At 39.5% G+C, this 8,396-nt stretch overlaps 1 protein-coding gene across 2 annotated transcripts in view; it reads right to left on the bottom strand.

The window, feature by feature from the left end:
• Positions 1 to 8,396, bottom strand: part of LOC107739153 (kin of IRRE-like protein 3) — a 234,943-nt gene that overhangs the window by 190,519 nt on the left and 36,028 nt on the right. The window contains exon 1 of one of the 2 annotated variants that reach the window (XM_016551165.1): positions 2,831 to 2,858. The exons of the other annotated variant lie outside the window; for it this stretch is intronic. The gene's annotated coding sequence lies outside the window, so the exon portion shown is untranslated. Of the gene's footprint in view, positions 1 to 2,830; positions 2,859 to 8,396 lie in introns of those variants that run through there. 2 annotated transcript variants of the gene reach the window in all.

Genomic DNA, 8,396 nt, shown 5'->3' on the forward strand with positions numbered 1-8,396 from the left:
TTCTGCGCATCGCTTCATTTTATATCTCCGGCTCCGTGCGCTTTCAAAACCACTCTTTCTCTTTGAAAAGCAAAACAGTGGGCTGGGTTTACGGTCTCCACTGAAATAGAACCACGCTAACCCGCATTCAGCAAGCCAGGGAAAGGGTGCTCACTTTATTAAAGTTATCAGTCAAACCAAGGCAGCATTACAGTGTTTTAATTAATGTACAAAATCAGCTGCTATTGTACAAACGGCATCACACTTGCAGGGGGCAGATATGTTTAACCGCATAAATCCATATGGAAGGAAAAAGTGTAAATGCTGCCTCTTGACTAAGAGAACGAGAAACGTGGGGCTGCAATAAAACGGCAACAAAAAAAAAAAGTTCACGCATGCATAGAAATCCACCCCAAATACAGACACACACTCATATTCTTACCACTTTGAGACAGCAGAATGATGGTGTGTAATTATTTTTTCAATGGTGGACCATGTGTTTATCGGAATGTTAATGTTCGCATAATAACAGGCTCCGCCGCACAGCTGAGAATGTCAAGCCTGTCCGGCTGTCAATCACTGCTCAAAATAGCAGGGCAAATAAGCATGCGCTGCTGTCACGGCAACTGACAGACAGAATCCGCAGCAGGCTTTAAGCTGACAAGTATCAGGGCCGTGCACGGGAGGAATTATTCTATCAAGGAAAGAAAAAAAAACAAAAGCAGAAAGAATGTGGCCATTCCTAGTGAGAGAATGAGAGACCACAGGGCCTTCCGATACAACTCACAAGTTAGACTAGATGGTGAAAGGCTGTGAAAGTGAGAAAGAAAAGAGAGTGATAAAAAAGAGAGTGAGACTGTAAGATAGCCCACAATGAAGTTTTACATAACACACTTCTGATTGGTCTTCCCTTTGCCATAAATAACAAGTGAAAGTTGCCTGGGAGGAAACAGCCCGCTTCGTTTCTAGCGTATCATCTGAATGTCTCACTGAAGCTGGCGTGGAGTTGGAAGATCGGTCAGGCAGATTGCTAGTCATGGTGTGGGAAGGGAGAGCGTGTGATATTTATGTGGAGCTGGTTTCCTGCTTTCTTTGCATGCAATTGACAGATATTAGGGCTTAAACCAGCCTACAGAGGTTTGCTTGTCGTAGATGGTTTAAGCTAGTCAGCCAACTGGTCTCACAACCTGACCTGTTGACAAGCCAAACTCCACAGCTCCACCAAACACAACAGTGGAGCTTTAAAACTTCAGTTTGTCTGTCTAACTACATATTAACAGCATAACATTATATCCAGACCGGATGTGACAAGATTAAACAACCTCTCCTCCAGTGTTCGAACTATACCGTGGACTTTGGGGGAACCCACTTGTTTTTTTTTTATAACGGCGGGGGGTGTTCGTGCGCTTGCGTGTGCGCGTGCCTCAAAGGAGGGCTTACAATGACTTTAACTAAACATGAGGGGAATTTGCACCGCAGCGCCCCCACACCTTGATGCTCATGACAAGAATAGCATGTATAGTTATCTTTATTGAAGTGAATTAGGTTTAAATCGCCGTCATGCATGAATGAATGATATTTTTGCAATTTTACACATAATAATCCACGATGATCACATTACACAAAACTGAAATTGCACGTCAAAATAACACATTGTCAATATTTTTTGAGACCCCCCAAAATTTCACAAATCCCGTTTTCAGGGGAGCCCATGTCTTATTAAGGGGAGCCGAGCTCCCCCTAGCTCCCCAGTAGTTCGCACCCTGCTCTCCTCTATGTTTTTGATTTTATCAATCAATCCGATGATGATCAACGGAACATTTTGTTAATAACTTGGAATATATTTCTGTTGTAGCCCCATCCATTGTGAAATTATTGTTCTACAATAAGGGTGTTTGAGACCTGTTCCTGGAGGGCCATTGTCCTGCAGAGTTTAGCTTAAACCCTAAATAAACACACTGGAGCCAGCTAAGGTCACTAGAAACACAGACTCGCTAGAAACTTCCAGGCAAGTGTATTAGAGCTGGTTGGAGCTATACTCTGCAGAACATTGTCCCTTCAGGAGCAGGACTGGACACCCCTTGTCTAAAATGAGCTCATAGCTGTACATTTAAATATGTTCTGATTGTGTAGTTGTGTAGTTCTGCACAGTTCCTTTTTTTTCGTTAATTGTGGAGAGACTGTTCGCTTAACGTTGAGAATAAGTCCATCCTGCATAGTTAGGACATGGTGTAACAAAAGAGAAACAATGCAACTGAAGCAACTGGGGTTACATGCCTTCAAGAGCACAAATATGACAGCTTAACTGCCTCCTCTTGTGCCTGTATCAAAGTGTAGCAGCTCTTTCATTTAGCCAATCTATAGTATTTTACTAAACTTGATTTTCATATATATATATATTTTTTTATACAGCATAACCATAGAACAACACCATATGACGTTACTAGGCCAATACCTTTCAGGCAATATGGTGTGACGATTCTTGGCCAAGTGCACACTGGTGACCGTTTGAGGCTTGCTCTTTTCAGAAACTATATAGTTACCTCCTGAGATCTTTACTCACTAAGTTATACCACCGTGGCTTCGCATCATCAAGAGTTGAAAGACATGCAAGATTTAACAAAGAAATTTGAAGGTATAATTCTGCTTGCCAGCACCTCACAGTATGTGATCTTCACTAAACCTCACACCCCATAGCGACACCCCCGTCCCACACACTGTCTGCCACCTTTTGTCTGTAATCAGATGTAACCCCTCAGTTGTTATCTGCTTTTCTTTAATAAAGTCCATACGCTGATTAACACCACCCCAAATGCTGGCTTTGCTTTGCTGGGCAGTTTTGGCTTTTTACCTTCTCTTATCTCTTCCAGGATCCGTCCTTCACTCTTTATCTCCCAATATTCCTGGCTGGATCTGGTTCAAGGGGATTGAGAAACACACACACACACACACACACAGCTGCACTCTTTACATGCTATACATTAGAGCACTTCTTTTCCAGAGAGGGATGAAATTCCTTTTTCAAGAGGCTTGTCCACACCAAACCTCCCTGAAATCCATTCCATTCTCTCTCCTTTCTTTATTTGTTACAGCTTTTTTCTTCCTCCCTCAGGGTCATTTCAAAGACTCCACTTATTGCAAAGTATATTGGCTTCGTGCCACACAATGTTGTGTCTCAAGCCCTAGCAATTGCTTTGAAGTTGGAAATAGCTTGACGTGTTAAGAGTGTTCGCTACCCTGCTACATTAGAAATGGGAAAACTGGCAGATACAGGTTTAGGAATCACATGCACCACTTACACCTTGAACCAAGACGCATCTTTAACACTTTTTTGATTGTGACAGAGAAACTGAGACTTAGAGCTTGCATGCTTTTACCGCCTTCAGTAGATTACAGCGATGACTAAGATGGGTTTTTCATACGGCTTTTCCACACTTTGTTAACAATGATTAGGGGAACAGCATCCGAATTAAGTAACCTGCTAGAAGTGCGTACTGGTATTTGTCTGAACTCTAACTAGAGGGAAAATGTATTGCTAAGAGGTTACTCTTTCATAGCACAGGAGACTAAATGGAATCATGATGCTCTGAAAATTCCTCAGAGAAATATAAATAGAAACATACATGTATAACGTCTTGAACACGCATACTGCTCAAAAATGTATTTCTCAACTGCACTGTAAGGATGCATTCAGAAACTGCTAGAAGCAGCACAGTGGAATGGGGTAGAGTCTTGAAAGACGTTTTTTTTTTTTTACTGGCTTTTGCTTGACATGACGTCTTAAAAATGAGGTGCTTGTGATAAAAATCTAATCTTTGTGAGAAACAGTTTGTGAAATCTTTTCTGAAATTCTAGAGGAAATACGTGAGATTACTAGGCACTTTTTCAAAGACTTCATCAACAATGCTCTCCATTTATTCTGATTGCCATATGGACTCTAGGACAGGTCTATTCAGTTCTCTTCCTGGAGGGCCATGACCCACAGTTCTAACCCTAATCAAACAGACCCGCTTGTAATAATCAAGCAAGAAGACCTTGATTAGATGGTTCTGATGTGTTTAATTAGGGTAGGAACTAAACTCTCTGGGTTGTGACCCTTTCAGGGATATAATTGAGCAGCTCTGCTCTAGGACAAAAGTGTCCAAGCCAATGGCAATTATTTCTTCAAGCGCAAAGGTGTCCAATCCTGCTCCTGGAGGACCACCTTCCTGCAGAGTTTAGTTCAAGCCCTAATTAAACATACCTGGACATCTCCCGTTGGAGCAGATCAAAGTTGAACTCTACAGGATGGTGCTCCTCCAGGAGCAGGATGGGACTTCTTTGCTCTAGGAGAAACAATGGGAATTAAAGAGATCTCATTTGTGATTTCTCTTTCCTATGACGATCCAGTCAGGAGCACTGGAGATTCTCCCATTGTCTTCTATCATTTTTATCTGAGCTCAAAATCACTTAGGGGCAGGGAGAGAACAGATGCAATTTCACCTCTGTCGTCCTTGAGCTCGCAACGTCTTTGGGGTCTCCGGTACGATCACGGTAAATCTTTAAACAGAGGTGTCACCTGCACGGATTTAAAGGAATTTATGGGTTACCTGGGGCACTGTGTTTGTGCGCTTAAACACTTACACACACACAATGTTGAAGGAGGTTAACCAAGCACATAGGACTTGCAATAATCGATTCGTAATTTCATGCTAAGCGCCTCAGTTTAATCTATGCAGGAAGGAGAGAAAGCGAGAGACCTCTTTCATCAGCTGTCTGGAAATTTGGGAAGGTGGAAAGAGCTGTATAAAAGGAACAGAAAAAAAACTATGAATCTATACCTCCTAATTTTAAATATTGAGTAATGTATAGCTATGGCGCTAATGTATGATATTCTGTTTGAATGTTTAACAGGTGAAGCAGAACGATATCCCATTAGGCAGCACAAGACTGTTCATTACAGTCCAATTACTGTTCACCTGCCAAAACCATCAGAATACCAAACTCAGGGCCTAAGCGGTGAGGCTGTTCATGCATTTTGTAGACTTCAGGTTCAACAAGGTTTCCTGTTTGACAGAGAGAGGTTAGACGGAGCAGATCTCATGTGGAGAAAAAAAAAATGTGGTAATGGATCCATTTGTCCATTCTCTGGTACTATATTTGATATACTCACTCTCTTTTTTTAGGAAATGATTATCTTTCTCTCTCTCTGAAGTTGTGTGAGTTAGAAGGAATCAAAGAGTTCACAGCATGCTGGACCACAGACTGACTTTATTACCTGTACAGAAACACAGCACGACTCCTCATGAAACAATTCATGTGCATGTACATGTGTCTAAATGTGTGAGTTTCAATCAGCTTCCCTTTTCTACCAAAAGTGCTGCTGCTCTTGTGTCTTAACTCAGCTGGAGCTTGGATCGGCAAGTGCTCTCAGAAATGGACAGAGTTTTCTTGAGAGCCAAGCAATGATGTACAAGTAATTTACTTTGAGGGGACAAAGCCTGCTTTATTAGCCTTACAAAAGCATGAATACTTTGAATTAGCATCTTTGTGCAATAGTGGGCTACTTTTGATGTGACATCCGGAAGTTACAATGAATACAATTCATATCAATCAATTTACACATACAACTGTTGGTTTACTTCTGGCATAATGCTTCCTGGTCCAAGACCAACACCAGGTTAGAAACCAGAATCCCTGACCAAAACTGAGTTTTCTATGCTATGAATGCTTCCAGATTGGGCTACAGCTCTCAGAGTCTGCAATCTGTTGTGGGAAAAGGGGCTAGTGTGCACCTGAGTCATGATTTGTCTGCGCCAGTACGCATTTTAGGGTGACTTGAAAGCTACTTGTAAGAGCTGAGGCACTGACCCACATAAATAATGGCTTTGAAAGTATTTTGTGAGAGGGGAGTGTGTGTGCATGCTTTCTGAAGGTATGAGGTTAGAAAGAAACGCATATTAGAGTCTCCTCTAACATGACCTCCATTAGCTTCCTGTTTCAAACTAGCTACCCCTCCCACACACACACACACATACACACATATACATATGCCCTTCCTTTCATTCACCGATAGGCTGACTAATCGTGCGCCTCAATCCAGTGAAAACAATCGTTGTCTTAATTGAGAGCAGCAGTTAGACAGGAGAGCAGGGGAGAGTATCCCCTGAAAGCCAATCTGCTGGATGTCTTTGTTATTTACCAAGTCATTTCTCTCATCATTAGGAATTTGTTAACAGATATCAGACAAATATAATCTCCTGTGCTGTTCAATCTTCGCTGACGAGCAAACGCAGAAGCGACTAGTGAGGCACACACAACCTAGATCTTTTGATGCTAACAGAAGTAACTAGAAGTAGCAACACCGATACTACCTTTCAAAATAATTTAGCTTGTTTTCAGCAATAAGTTTTTTTTTTTCTTCTTCCCAACCAAATAGCATGTAGCATTTTAATTATTTTATAAACTGTTACATAAATGTATTGCACCCATGGGTGTAGAGTGAGTTGAGAAAAGAATCATACAATATGTACAGTAGTGTTGTTAAGTTTAGTGAACTAGGTCATTTAGTTCATGTAGTGTTATCAATTTTAGTGAACTAGTTCATTTAATTTAAATGAATTAATTTCACTGATCAAAATAAATTGAAATAAAATCCACTTCTGCATCTAAACCCCTTCATTTTATAAAATTAAATATTTAGTTAAATGTAGCTGTTTTTCACCATTTTTGAGACCGTTACCGGAGATTTTGGCTTGTGACGTCGGAGCATGCTCTGTTATCTCCGCCTACTGGAAACTTTTTCAGACTTCTGATTGGCCAACATGTATTTACGGTTGAGATTAAATCGCTACCTGTTGGCTTGGCATGCTCTTGACAGTGCTTCATAGCATGCGTTTGCGTTTTCATGTGGACGGAGATTTATTTTTTTTTTAAACGGAAGAAGGAAAACTCTGTTTATAAAAATACCCGTGTACGTGTGGACATGAACTTAGTTTTATGTTTTTTTTTATTAACTTATTTTTAATAGTTAAATAAGTATTGATGTACTTATTAAATTTAATTATATGAATTTGGTTATTATTTTACTGTATAATTAATTAAGAAGTTTTATCATTTAAATACATCATTAAATAAAATCTTTTAATTATACACCATGGCCAAGTATGTAATTTCTGTTCCACTAGCAACACCAAACAGAATTCCCCCACAAAATGATGGCTGTTTTCACAAACGTTTCAAACAGTTGTCCCCTGTCTTTCATTGGTTGGACAAACAAATAATCCAATTTCACAGCATTAGCTGAGCCAATGACGTCTTGTCCCATTGAAACTAACACACTGCAATTCCTTTTTGTGCCACTAGTGGTGCAGAAATTACACACTTCTCCTTTAAACAGCTTCCTTTTTAATCCGCATGTTGGGTCATTTTGGCCCAGACAGGATTTTCTTTTCCCCAAAAATGCTAATGTTATCGCATTGGACTAAAACTTATTGATTTTGCTCACACAGTGTATAACAGCTACCCAAAAAAACATTTAGGTACATTTCTGTACCTTTAAGGATTTTTTCCCACCTTGTTGCACTTGCGATGTTCCTGGTCAAAAAAAATTTTTGTTTTCCTATAATATCACCAAATCTTGGATTCAATCTGTTGTCAGTTTATTTTATTTCAGTTCTCACAGGTTTTGTATTTCTTTTTGGAACTGATTGATCATAGGTCTCACTGATCTGAGCTTATGCACCTCAGTTTTTGAGTGAATATTTCCAAAATTATTCACAAATAATGCTTTTTTCACTCACTTATACTGTACAGTGTGTACGGCACAGTAAGCTAGTATTCCACTCTGAATGTGCACACAGAAAATGAGTCACATTAAAATTCTAAATAAACAATACAGTACATATTAAAACGCAAGCCGATCTCTTTCTGGCATCTTTTGCTGGCTCGGGCTCTCTCCGTTTCTTATTGTTTACAAATTTAGCTAATGAAATATCAGTTAGAATAGATGAATTACAGAGAAACATTTGTATTCTCTCTGCATCTGAGTCCAAATGTCCAAACTGTTTTTCTTTCAGAATGATATTTCATACATTGGGACAAAAGAGTGTTAACAGTCCAAATTCAGATCTGCAAGAGTCAAAATCCAGTTCATCTGGCGAGAAAGTCGGAGGAACTTGAACAATATTAATAATAATGCTAAAAATAAATGCACAGTATTATTACTGCTTCATTCATTCATTACTCTCAGTGCTGATTATTATGAAAATAAATAAATGCACAAAGTGTTTTAGATTTTTTGTGCTATTTATTTACATTTTGATATAATTTTCCCAGATTCATCTAATACAAATTAAAGATGTCTACAACTTACCACACTGTAAAAACATGATTTTTCGAACTTGTAAATAAAACAAATGTTATTGGAGTACATCTTA

Source organism: Sinocyclocheilus rhinocerous, unplaced genomic scaffold (assembly GCF_001515625.1).
Source record: "Sinocyclocheilus rhinocerous isolate Xijiao unplaced genomic scaffold, SAMN03320098_v1.1 scaffold3818, whole genome shotgun sequence".
NCBI classification, from domain to species: domain Eukaryota; kingdom Metazoa; phylum Chordata; class Actinopteri; order Cypriniformes; family Cyprinidae; genus Sinocyclocheilus; species Sinocyclocheilus rhinocerous.